The sequence below is a fragment of the Parasteatoda tepidariorum genome, chromosome 10 (genome assembly GCF_043381705.1).
Source record: "Parasteatoda tepidariorum isolate YZ-2023 chromosome 10, CAS_Ptep_4.0, whole genome shotgun sequence".
NCBI lineage: Eukaryota > Metazoa > Arthropoda > Arachnida > Araneae > Theridiidae > Parasteatoda > Parasteatoda tepidariorum.
In genome coordinates this window covers 54,396,331-54,409,303 of record NC_092213.1, presented here as the reverse complement: position 1 = coordinate 54,409,303, position 12,973 = coordinate 54,396,331, and positions in this window count along the sequence as shown.

Genomic DNA, 12,973 nt, shown 5'->3' with positions numbered 1-12,973 from the left:
AATATTTATTTTATCCGAGAGCTAAAGTATTACTTAACTTATAGTTACCAATAATGCGCTTAGAATAACTGGTACTTTAAAGTTGTAGATGAATATTTATTTTATCCGAGAGCTAAAGTATTACTTAACTTATAGTTACCAATAATGCGCTTAGAATAACTGGTACTTTAAAGTTGTAGATAAATATTTATTTTACCCAAGAGCTAAATTATTATTTTTGAATGAAATAAAGCATATCAATGCTAATTTATCCTTTAAGAATTATTTTACTGCAATACTTTCGTTATTAGTTTGTCAAGCTGACTAAATTTTGAAAGATGACTTAAACATTAAATAAGGATGCACAATCTCACTTTACTTTCATATTAGATGCCTTCGATACTGTCCAGAATTTCTATAATATAAATTTTGACTATCGCAATTATACTTACAGAATGCATTAAATAAATGAATAAAAAATTTTCTACATTGTAAGAAATTCCAATAAAAAGCAACGGCCCTCAGAGCGCCAGTACTTTTTACTGTAAAATTTTAAGGATCGAAAGATCTAAAATACCATACTTTTGTTGTAATATTTACTGTAAATGAACTGAACTATAAATAAATAAGCATTACTGTAAAAATTACGGTATAAAATTGTACGTGAAAAATGAATAATACGGATGTTGCACTCAGGGTGTCAGACTTTTACCGTCCTTTGATCAGGAATTTTTTACACTGCACATCTATAGATTATCAAGTTATGGAAATTTAAAGAATGTTTTTAAATCAGAAAATACGATTGAAGAGAAGATTGAAGATTACTTTTAATATAGGTATAATTAGATATAATCTTGAATCCTTAGATATAATCTTGATTATCTACTATTTTTGACTACTATACTTATCATTAGACAATATTTTAACATTGTCTAATGATAAATATAATAGTCAAAAGTCTTATTGACTAAATCAATTAAAATTGTAATGCATCAATAGGAAATCAATTAGTGTAAGATTTGATTGATGGCTTTAATATAGAAAACATCGACGCAAAGTCTAACTTTACATTAATATTAGAGGCTTTCGATACAATCCTGGGTTTCTGTATTATAACTATTGGCTATTATATTTATCATTACACATTGTCAGAATACATTGAATTAAAATTATTCTACATCAATAGACTATCAATTTTGTGTAAGATTTGACGGATGAATTTTAATATAGAAAATACGGATGCAGAGTGTAACTTTGCATTAATATTCCTAGAATACAATTCTGAGTATCTGTATTATAACCTTTGACTATCATGTTTATCGTGGCAGAGCGTTGGAATACATTGAATAAATCGATTAAAAGTGAGTGACCAAGTTACATTTATTGCGAATACAAGCCTCCAAAGCTTAAATTGAATGGTTGTCAGCAACATATCCGAGGAAAATAGTGTTCAGAGTTCCATGTTAGGGTTTCAATTGTATTCGCAAACGCGTAATGGATATACTTCCCATTTGTGCAAACTGTAAAGCAATTGGGGAATGCATTGTTCTGTCAATGACAGGAACACCGACGGTTGATTTAAATCACTGAATGCTTTGCAACTTTATCTGTGATAGGACACTTCTCGAATTGAATGAAGTTTGCTGGATCGTGAATGTCTCTGTCTCGTTCTTGATCTGGATTTAAGGAAATTTCCATTGAAAAGGAATTCTTCAGGCTCGGCCTTTTGTGAAATAAACCCCCCATGCTTGAATAGGCTGCAGGTTTATTTGTGGAGAAGAATTGTTCTTAAATATTTGCTGGTGACATTCGGAAATAAATACCTGAGAAATGACACTTTGGGAAAGAATAATGCGAATGGTAGTGTAAGCTTATGGAAATTTGTCTCAGAAACATATGGTTTTGAAAAGGGTGTGTTGCATATATTTTTTTTTATCATAAATGTTGCGCATTTGAATTTGAAGTTTGATTTTCACATAGAGATTTTGTCTTAGAATTTTCGAGTTCAGTATTTGTATATTTTTATGAAAAGAGAAGCTTGTTTAGTTTTGCTTTCGAGTTCTTATAAACTATATCTATAAAATATTTTGTTTCGAACGCAAACTTATGGGAAGAAATTATATTGAAAAAATACAGCTGCGCAAAATGAGGAATTTTAGATGCGTTTTTTAAATTTTAATTTAAAACAAAACTTTTGAGTTGAAAGTTATATCAAGATAACTTTTGCGTATAATATCTATCTAAAGCCATAGATGTAGAAACATTAATTATTGATTATTCTTGTTATTCAGGAATAATCAGTAATTAATGTTATAAGTAAACATTATTATATTATAAGTAAACATTATTCTACATCAATAGTTATATTAATATTGTACACATTTCAGACTGTGATCAATCTTTCATGAGTTCAAAAGCTATAAGTAAAAATTATTCTACAGAAAGAGTTGTAAAATAATTTGTCATTGCTCTCACTTTTTACTTAAAATTTATGAGTAAAAACCATTCTACTGTTCTAATATTCTGTTCTATAATTATTCTACTGTCTATTATTCTAATAGTTGTATAATTATTGTATGCATTTCCATTGTACTTCAACTTGTGTGATTTGTCGAAAGCTATAAGTAAAAATTATTCTACAGAAATAGTTGTAGAATAATTTGTTATTGCTTACATTTCAATTGAGTTTACACTTCAGTGGATATTTGACAATTTAAATAAATATTATTCGAGAAAAAACTCGTAAAATAATTTGTTATTGCTCACAGTTACTCGGTAGTAATTGTCTACAAAAATAATTGTGGAACTAATTGTTGTTTTTTACATTTGTAACTCAAAAACCTTTTTTTCGTTGAGTTACTAGTTAGCAACCCTTAATGTGTTTATTTTTTATTCCTTTTTTGACAAGTATTTTAGAGTTATTTATTAAGGACGATCCTTATAGAACAGCGTTCGAACAAATTCATTTATATTAAATTCGATATGTGATTAACAAAGTTATACTGCGATTAATAAACAGGTTGATGCGTAAAGTTGTTTTTGAAATGTAATTTTTCTCTTGAACGTCAAGATTTTAAGGTTTTTAAAAATTAAAAATTTTTCAAAATCTGTTTCTTGCTATTTTTGCTGTAAAGATAAAAATTTATTTTTTGGAAATAAAAGTTGCATTTTCTGAATGAAAATTCATGTGGTTTTCATAGAATCGTAGGGATTATCTTGCAAACTTCTTTTTCCATCAAAATATACATCGTATGTCAATGTATCATTTTACTTGATATTTCACTCAAACTTTATAAAAAGTCCTATTTTTTATATCTCATTCTCAGTTTTATCATTTTTACACAACCATTGTTTGTGCATAACAAAAGTAACTAAAATAATTAAAGACTATAATATTACACTATTAAATAACTTGTCTTTCTAAGTACAATAAACAAGTTTCAAATCGATAAAAGTTAGAAACAATATCAATAATTAGCTTAAATTTAAAATATAAATATCTTGATCATGATCAGAAATTATTCGAAACTTTCAAATATAAGCTTCCGAGCTATAGTACATGTTTAGTCTTATAAATCTGTTTCTTTTAGACTTATGTAGATTGATTGATTAATTTAAAACAATAGTTTCCTAGTTCATCCCAATTATCAGCGCCATCTGTTGACGAAGTTTGCAAATATTTTTTAAACTTTATGAGGATAACATTTTCGTTTCTAAAGCAGAACGAAAAAAAGAAACAGCAAGCTTCTACGTTTTACAGTTCCTTGCTGAAATAGTAAATTATTATTGCGACGCATGATTCGGTTCAGGTTTTTTAAGGCCTCATGCAAATTTTTAAATCAAAAGCTGTTTTTAATTCTTTAGATTCATGTTTTTGATACTGAAGTTACAAAAGTGAGTTTAGTTTAAAATATAGATAAAGTCCTGCTAGAAAGGATCCAAGTTTAAAAAACATCCAAAGAAAGGAGAGAGCAATGCAAAACAATTCACCCTCCTGATTCATTGGGGAAAAGCTGGGTAGTCAAATTCAAAGGGACACAGCTTTTCGCTCTATCTCCCTCTTCAAAGGTAATTAACTGGAAGAGTATAGGACATAGATTCCATCTCACTAGATTCGAGTATTCTGAACATTGAGTTAGAACCCATAATGCTTAAATGCAAACTTTACACGATTACGAGGCAAAGGATTCAGCGTTTATTGTTGCTGGGTAATTTCACATGTCGTCACACTAGGAAATGACCGTGCCGCTATTGTAGTTAAAACAACTCATAATTTAAGCAGCAATTTCCTAAACCTTTTAACCTTAAACGAATTTGAAAATCGTCGATACAAAAAAAAATATTAGAATGCACAAATGAATAACAAATTACAGGAAATTTATCCAATTTTTGATAAACGTAAAAAATAACAAATGATTGCAAAATTCAGGTATTAAGTAATGGGCTATGCATGGGGCAGAACCTTTATAACTATATGCGCTTATTGTAAACCAAATCTGCATCCAGTTATGCTTAATGCCAAGTCGACGCTTCCATTACACATATTTTTTAAAACTTTAGACATTTTGATACATGTAGACATTATTAACATTTGAATAAATAAACTTTTTGGCAGCTTCTATCCTGATTTTTGCTTTGACCCTATACACCATACTCTCACCAAGTTTATCAAAACAGTAGGACCATACATTTATTACTTTAAATAAGTCTAACTTAAATGTAGTGACTTCTGCAATATAGTTAGTTCTAGTGACTTGTTCAATATTTATTGCCGCAAGAATGTTTCTCGTGGCAATAAGTTTCAGTCACCAATCAATCCCACCAATCAATCCCACTAGAGGGCAGACAGCTATAATTCAAATGAAAGGAAATATTGCTGGGAAGAATCTGAACTGATAAATAAAAAAAATAATCAGGAAAACCAGAGCCAATTAAAACTTAATTGCAGATTTTCAAGAAAAGTAACTGGAAGAGTCGGAAGAAAAGTAATTGGAAGGTCGAAAGTAATAAAAATTGATGGTAGAAAAAATAGTATGCAGTGGATATATAAAAGTAATGGGAAGTGGTAGAAATTTGGAAGAAAAATTAATAGGATAGAGTAATAGGAACTATCATTCAAATGCAAGGAAATTTTACTGGGAAGAATCTAAAGTGATAAAAAAAGGAATCAGGAAAACCAGAGTCAATTAAAAATTAATTATAAAATTTCAAGAGAAGTAACTGGAAGTGTCGGAAGAAAAGTAATTGGAAGGTAGAAAGTAATAAAAATTGATGGTAGAAAAAATACTATGCAGTGGATACATAAAAGTAATGGGAAGTGGTAGAAATTAGGAAGAAAAAGTAATAGAATAAAGTAATAGGAACTATCATTCAAATGAAAGGAAATATTACTGAGAAGAATCTAAATTGATAAAAAAGGAATCACGAAAACCAGAGCCAATTAAAAATTAATCATAAAATTTCAAGAGAAGTAACTGGAAGTGTCAGAAGAAAAGTAATTGCAAGGTAGAAAATAATAAAAATTGATGGTAGAAAAAATACTATGCAGTGGATACATAAAAGTAATGGGAAGTGGTGGAAATTAGGAAGAAAAAGTAATAGGATAAAGTAATAGGAACCAGAGTAAGCAAAGTAATAAGACGTGGAAGAAGAAAAGTAATAGGAAGTGGAGGGAAAAAAATAGTACAAATAGAGGAAGAAATATAACTGAAGTAGAGGAATAAAAATAACTGAAATAGTGGAAGAAAAACTACAGAAAGTGTTGAGAGAAAAGATATAGAAAGAGTTGGAAAAGTTACAGGAAGAAAGTGAACTCTTTTATCAAGGACAATTCTAACAATGAAGACAAAAAATTTTCAACTCTGTAGAAAATACCAGCAGTACAGAATCGAGTAATAAACGTTTCGAGACCACAGACAACAAAACCCGTTAAGATGGCTTTTTGCAAACGGCCATTACGAAATCTTGCATTGCTGTGATGTTTTCCTTGGAAAAATTCCTAGAGGGGTATTTGTGTCAGAGAAGATATCGGCTCTAAAGTCTGACACAAGATTTTTTTTCCACAATAAAGTTTGATCCCTCCCTTAATGTTTCTGTCAAATTCTTGTTCAATTCTTTATTTTCCTCCATAAGAGCATTAGATAATTATGTTCCTCCATTTTTCTTCATATTTTTTTAAATGTCGTGTTCATTTATGGTTTGTTGTATCACCATCAAATAATGGATAATATATTCACGATTTAATTTTATTATTCAGAATTTTTTACCTTGAATTATGAATATATTCATATTCTTGCAAATAGCCAGTTTATTCATGAATTTTTCTCCATCAAGTTTGGAATAATTGCTAACATCATCCCCTTTTAAAAACAAGGCACTTCATTTCAGCGTTCAATATCTGATACGGAAAAGGTTATGAATATAAAAATTTTTGTAAATCCCTAAAAGTGCATGTACTACACTCCCAAAAATTCTGTTTGATAACTAGAATAATAGAATCATACTATCGACCTCAACCGTAATACGGTACACACTTTCTGCAACCTTTAAGGTGTTTTAGTGAATCCTGTTGAACCTAATATCATGAAATCAACTTTTAAAAGTATGATAATATGTTTTAACTTATTACGATATTCTGAGTACTACAAGTACAATAATATTGTGATTCAATAAGTTAGGACATTTCTAACAATATACTATACCAAGTAAAAACAACATTTATCTGAGACATTAAGTCAAAAAACTTTTCAATTAGCTGACATAAGTAGTAAAAATAAAGTTAGATGTACTTGCAATGTGGCGTCTAATAGTTAAGATAATGATTTTGTTACCATAGTATTGACCATTACTGGAATAAAATCGTTTAATAATACGTGATGTTAAGAAAATGCAATGACATTTATAAGGTTTAGTCAAGATTTACGACCGTTTCTGGCTTTCAAAGAATATTTCTAGAACACCCCCACGTATAGATGAAATGGAACAGAACAAGCAGAGAAAGAGTAAGGAAAAAAGAGGGTGGAGAAAAAGATGCACTACCCTTTAGACGATTTTGATCTCAAGTTGCCTCCAACCACCGCATCCCCTGCCACTTGTCCTCTTTTTTTTTCTTCTTTTTTCTTTTTTTTTTATCCTCTTCCTTCACTTAACGCCATGAGATAGAAAGAGATACAAAAAAATAAACAAATGGAAAACGAAATAACAAGCAAAAAAATTGAAGATGGTGGAAAACGCTACACAGCAGAAGCATTAGTAGTGGAAAGAAAAATATCGATGAAGATTCCGATTACGATACCAAGCCATTGAACAAGTTCGGAAGCGCGGGGGCTCTCCTTCAAGAATTCGGACAATGATCTTCGATTACATCGAAATGGCATCGATTAAGAGTTTAGGCGAAGTAACGTTCCAGAACATTCCATCGAATAGTTCGCTTTAGAAGGGCAGAAAAAAAAACTAAAAAATAAATAACGAAGTAAGTAAATAAAATCTGAAAAAGAAAACTAGGGTAAAAGTGGAAAGCATCGTTGTTTATTGGTTTGATGTCAGTCTGCGAAACAGGAAGAGGAAACGTTGAAATTCCGGATATTGTGTTTCGTGAGTAAAAAGCGTTTTATCTAGCTTTCCAAAAGTCTGTAATTCCTATACACATATTTGACGAAGTTAGATCCCTTGACAGTTATAAATGTATTTATTAGATATAGAATGTGAGCTAAAGTAAATATTGTTGAGAAAGTCTTCAAGTTATACCTAAAGAAGAAGGTTGTTTATCTTGCTCTGTTCCAAAAGAACTTCTTAAAAAAGCTTTTGGTTCCTTTTTTATTTATTTATATATGTGACTTTGGAAATCTGTTTGATATTTTTATCCCGTTTTCTTTTTAATGAGAAAAAAAGAGTAAAATTGGAAGAAAGCGTTTAACTGTAACTCGAAGTGTCGAATTTTTTTTATAAAGAAATGGTTGTTATATTTTTGTAGTATGGTCACAAAAGGGAAAGATGTGCCGTCCATTTGGTGTTGTAATGCAGTAGTCATTTATTGAGGAAGAAGTGTACGATGTCCGTATTTTTGCTCTTTGTCGAAGGAGAAACGTCTTCGACCTCAAACTTCGACCTCAAGATCAGACAACTTTCGCTTTATTATGTAAGGTTCAAATTTTTTCGACAACCTAACTTTTCGAACAGGACTAAAAATCCAAACAAAATTGCCTGGTGCATAAGATACTGGTCGGTGTTTTGCGTCGTATCACTTTTTATTTTTTCTTACACACCATTATAGTACACAAGCGAGCTATTTGTCGAGTTTCTTCTGTTTTACCAACCATAATCAGTTCCAAATCTAGGTTGATTAGTGAGCATAGTATAATTTGTCTAAGCTAAGAACTTCTCCCTCCACAAGGTCTTAGGCCGTCTGTTGCTATGGAAGCAAGAACGACGCCTTTTCGGGAGGGTAGCTTCACTCTTGGACTCTAGGAAGGAGATTCCCTTTCATTCGCCGAACCGACCCGAAACCGCTCCAAAACAGTGACCCCGTACCCCTACTTGAAATAGTCATACCTCGTTGCTATAGTCACCGCCACAGGTCCAGTCGAATGTCTGGAGGAGCTCTATATTTTCGACAAACTATATCAAAGTATCAAAGGTTGTTTCCGCTTCATTGCCGTAAACTCGATAGGGTCTTGTGCCCATCAAATAAATTTACTAAAACACCTCAAGTATATGAAGATCGCGGTAACTGCCATGTCCACTTAAAATGTATATATCCATATTTGCACTCTATTCCATCTGTGAGGATTGAATTCGGCAACGTCTGTCTTTCCAGGACGACTTTAACCACTTGACTACACTGGATCACGTTAATGTAACTTATGTCAACGACACGTACATTACTCAAATATATATTCATAGGATGAGACGCAGTCATATATATCCTCTAAAGAAAGATATTAATGGTGCACAGAGTTGAAATAATTAGCATCACTTAGAGTCCTAACGTAATTAAAGGGTACTACGACAAGCAGCTTCAAATTTCCAGATTGTAGTTGCGAAAGAGGTCACCAGGTTTGGCGAAATTTCTCTCAATATTCACATTCTTAAATCGCGCCAAAATTATGTGAACCGTATCCCGAGTTCTTTTTTTTTTTATCAGCCAATGAACACACCAAACTGCACCAAAAAAATATTGTGGAACTCATTTATTACTTTAAATGTAAAAATATAATTTTATCTTTAGTTCATTTGCAAATTTTTTACTAGAAAAAAACTTTTTTCCCAAAAATATTAACCTTTTGTCAAACATTTAACTGTTATATGACATACAATATCATCTGGCTTTTGTAGAGCGTTATTTCTTGCGTATAATTCATACTTCGAATAGTTGAAATAATTTTTAAAGTCAGAAAAAAATTCAAAATAATAATTTGACCTCACCCTGTCGGTCTTTCCATGTTAAATCAATGAGTAGTTTTTGCTTCGTTTCTTTTCTGCACATTTTGTATCATTGCTAGCCACAGATACTAGCTCACAACTCTCTAGCTACGTTAGATGCAGGAACTCTAGTTTCATTCATAAAATGATAGGTTTTATTTAAAGGAAAGTAGGTCCACTTGCAGATATGTTTTACTAACTAAAAAGTAATTTTCACTAATAGGTAGAAAAGTTTGACTATTATTTTAGTAGCTTTGACTTATAGGAATATTTAAATTTTTCTTTATAAGTATCTTTTTACTGGTTAACTCCCATTAGATCTCTTTTACAAAAAAAAATATAAATTTAGTAACTTTTAGGTGGCGCTGTTGTATGTAGCGTTTTCATGACAGAGATGTTTTAAGATACTTAATCATTTTACCCTGGTCTCCATAAATTATATCTCGAAGTAATTATTTTATCCTGGTCTTAGTTACTTAACCACCTGGGATCCGAAGTCTAAACTATGGTAGAAAATGCGATTTTTTTTTCTTTTAAAAATATGTAGCTCAGACGAAAGTAAACTAATGCGATAAAGTACTTTTTTTTAAAAAATTTAATTAATTTAACTAAGTGTACATTTTCCTGTTATTTTTAACTATTACATAAAAATAATAAATTTTAATTCTTATAAATTTTTTTACTTACTGTAGGATATTTTTACAGTGTATTTTTCACATTTTGGTCATGAAACGAGGCCCATTACACTCGAATAATAAGATATTGCTATGCCATAAAACAGTCCAAAAAGTTACTTAAACTAAATTTCTTATCTTTCTTATAATTTTTTATTGTAACTAAAAACTCCGCACAATTTGGGCAATTTCATTTATATTATTACGCGGACAACTGTTTTGTAATTGTGTACAAATGGAAAGACTATCCTTAAAACTATATTGTTTTAGGGGCCGGTCGGCCTGTGTAGGAGTCAGGGAACTGGCCTTGTATCAGAAAGGTTCTGGGTTCGATCCCGGGCAAGCACGGGTGTTCTTTCTATCCTTCGATTATTTCTGTACTATCTGTCCTTACTTTGGCAGAAAAACTTATCTATTTATACGAGCATCTTATACATTATCTCTGACGCTTGAAATGCTCGTTATCCAATACAATTGGAATATGTACTTAAATGGCATTGTTAAATGGTAATACAATTATTCGTGATAATTTTATTACAATTATTACGAGTTTTTATAATTTTTCAGAACGATATTTTACGATAATAACTTACTGCACCTTACATCCATGTAACTCAAGATTTAAAGCTTTAATTTGACTTATTTTTTGCCATTTTTTAAATTTTTTTCTTCTTACCACTTTTCTGATTTTCAAACATCAGTATTTACCATAAGAATTAATGAAACCTCACAACTCATATAACGCAAGATTTAAAATTTTTCTTTCAGACTAATTTTGAACACGTACAGATGAAGAATTTTTCTGCTCTGATTTTTCGCCATCTTTAGTACAATAGTAAAGAAGAAGCTTTCAAAAAGGATAACTGAAATAAAAAAAACGTTTCATATTTTACTTTTTAAGATAAGTTAAGTATTACACTGTAAAAAAAAACATTGTTTTGACGAACAATACTATAACGTGTTTGTTTGAGATAACGAACACGTTATTTCTAACGTGTAAGATGATCATAATCTAATAAAATTGGAATTTGTACATTAACGGTTAAGCTTATTATGAGTTTTCATAATTTTTCAGAATAATATTTTACGATAACTTACGGAGTCTTACATCTCATGTAACTCAAGATTTAAAGCTTTGATTTTGACTTATTTTTTATCACTTCTCTGATTTTTTTAATCACTTTTCTGATTCTTTTTTACCACTTTTCTGATTTTCAAACATTAGTATTTACCATAAAAATTAATGAAACCTCACAACTCATATAACACAAGATTTAAGACTTCGAACAATAGACTCATTCTATGACAAAACTCATTTCGAACATGTACAGCTAAAGAATTTTTCTGCATTGATTTTTCACCATCTTTAGTACAATAGCAAGGAAGAAGCCTTCAAAAGGGATTACTTAAATAAAAAAAAAACATTCCACAATTTAGTTTTTAAGATATGTTAAGTATTACACAGTAAAACAAACTTTGTTTTGACGAACAATGTTCCTGAATTTGATTAATATCGCTTAAAATTGCAATAGCAAGCATTCTTCAATTATCTTATATGGAATTCTATTATTAAAGGGATTAAAATAAATCTGGCACATAAGCTTCAAAAGGAAAAATTTTAAGCACCGAATAATAAATTTTCAGTTATATTTCTACATCTAAATAAGAATTTCATTAATTTTCAATTTGCTAAAGATACAGTTGCAAATTATTATCAGCGATGAAGGAGGCAGATGAACAGAAGAAGAAAATAAATTCTAGCGGGAAAAGAGAGAGAAAAATGAAAATAAAGAGACAACATTTTTGTTTGGAAAAGTAATTAAAAAATAAATAAAAACTTCGGTGATGATGGAATTCGCTGTGGAATTGGATTTCCATTCTATTCGTTAACTCGGTACTGTTTTTGCGCAGTTGAAAAGAAACAAAAAAAATATCGTCTGAAAAAATAAGAAAAAGAACAGAAAATATCACATTCTTTTGTTACTTTTAATTACGAGTTTTTAGTTTCAATGCAGTACAAAATTTTGTTATGGGAATTTTGAAGACTAATTTCTAGTTTTAAAATGAATTAAAAAAAATGTGGTTATATCCGTTAGAAGGGGATGGAGAAATTCTAATTCCATAAATTTTATTATTTCCTTTTAAATAGAATTCTAATGAAAGGAAACAAAAACTCTAACAATTAATAGAATGCAATAATATTTTTTTTTGTTTAAGATTTGTTTCTTTTTTAATTTCATTTTAAACATACTCAGCTATTTCTATATTTTATTTGAAATTTAACGCAAATTGCAACCGACCATTGTAGTTAAAATATCATGAGTATTAATGACTTGTAGCTTCTATATATACGGAGAAAAAAGCGTTAATTATACTCGCAGCATTGACTAAATAAGTTCATTTTTATTTTAAAGTTATCATAGAGCCACTCAGCAAAGGTATCTGGAATTTTCTATATTTTAATGCAGCTTTTTTCTTCTTTCCTTTTTCTTTTAAAGAAATTAACGTTCCTCTCATTTTATAGATAAATAAAACTGCCTTAAAATAATACATACTTTTATTTAATTTCCAAAATTAAGAAAATAAAGGCCGTGAGATAATACTGAAAAAACACGGAGAAAAAATTTCTGGCAAAATTTCCGTGATGTATGGTAATGACATTTCTATTAAAAATAGCAATAATTCTGGTCATAAAAATCAAAATATACGAAATTCAAACCATTCAAGTGGCAAATTTTCCTTCGATTTGTAGTGGCTTTCCATAAATTCTAGTTTTCTAAATTATAGTTCTTATTACCATACATTTACTAAAAAATACGAAACTGAAAAGTAGATTCAGTCGATAAAATGATTTTTATGCCATACTTTGAAGTATCATGATAAAATTACTAAACTTTACC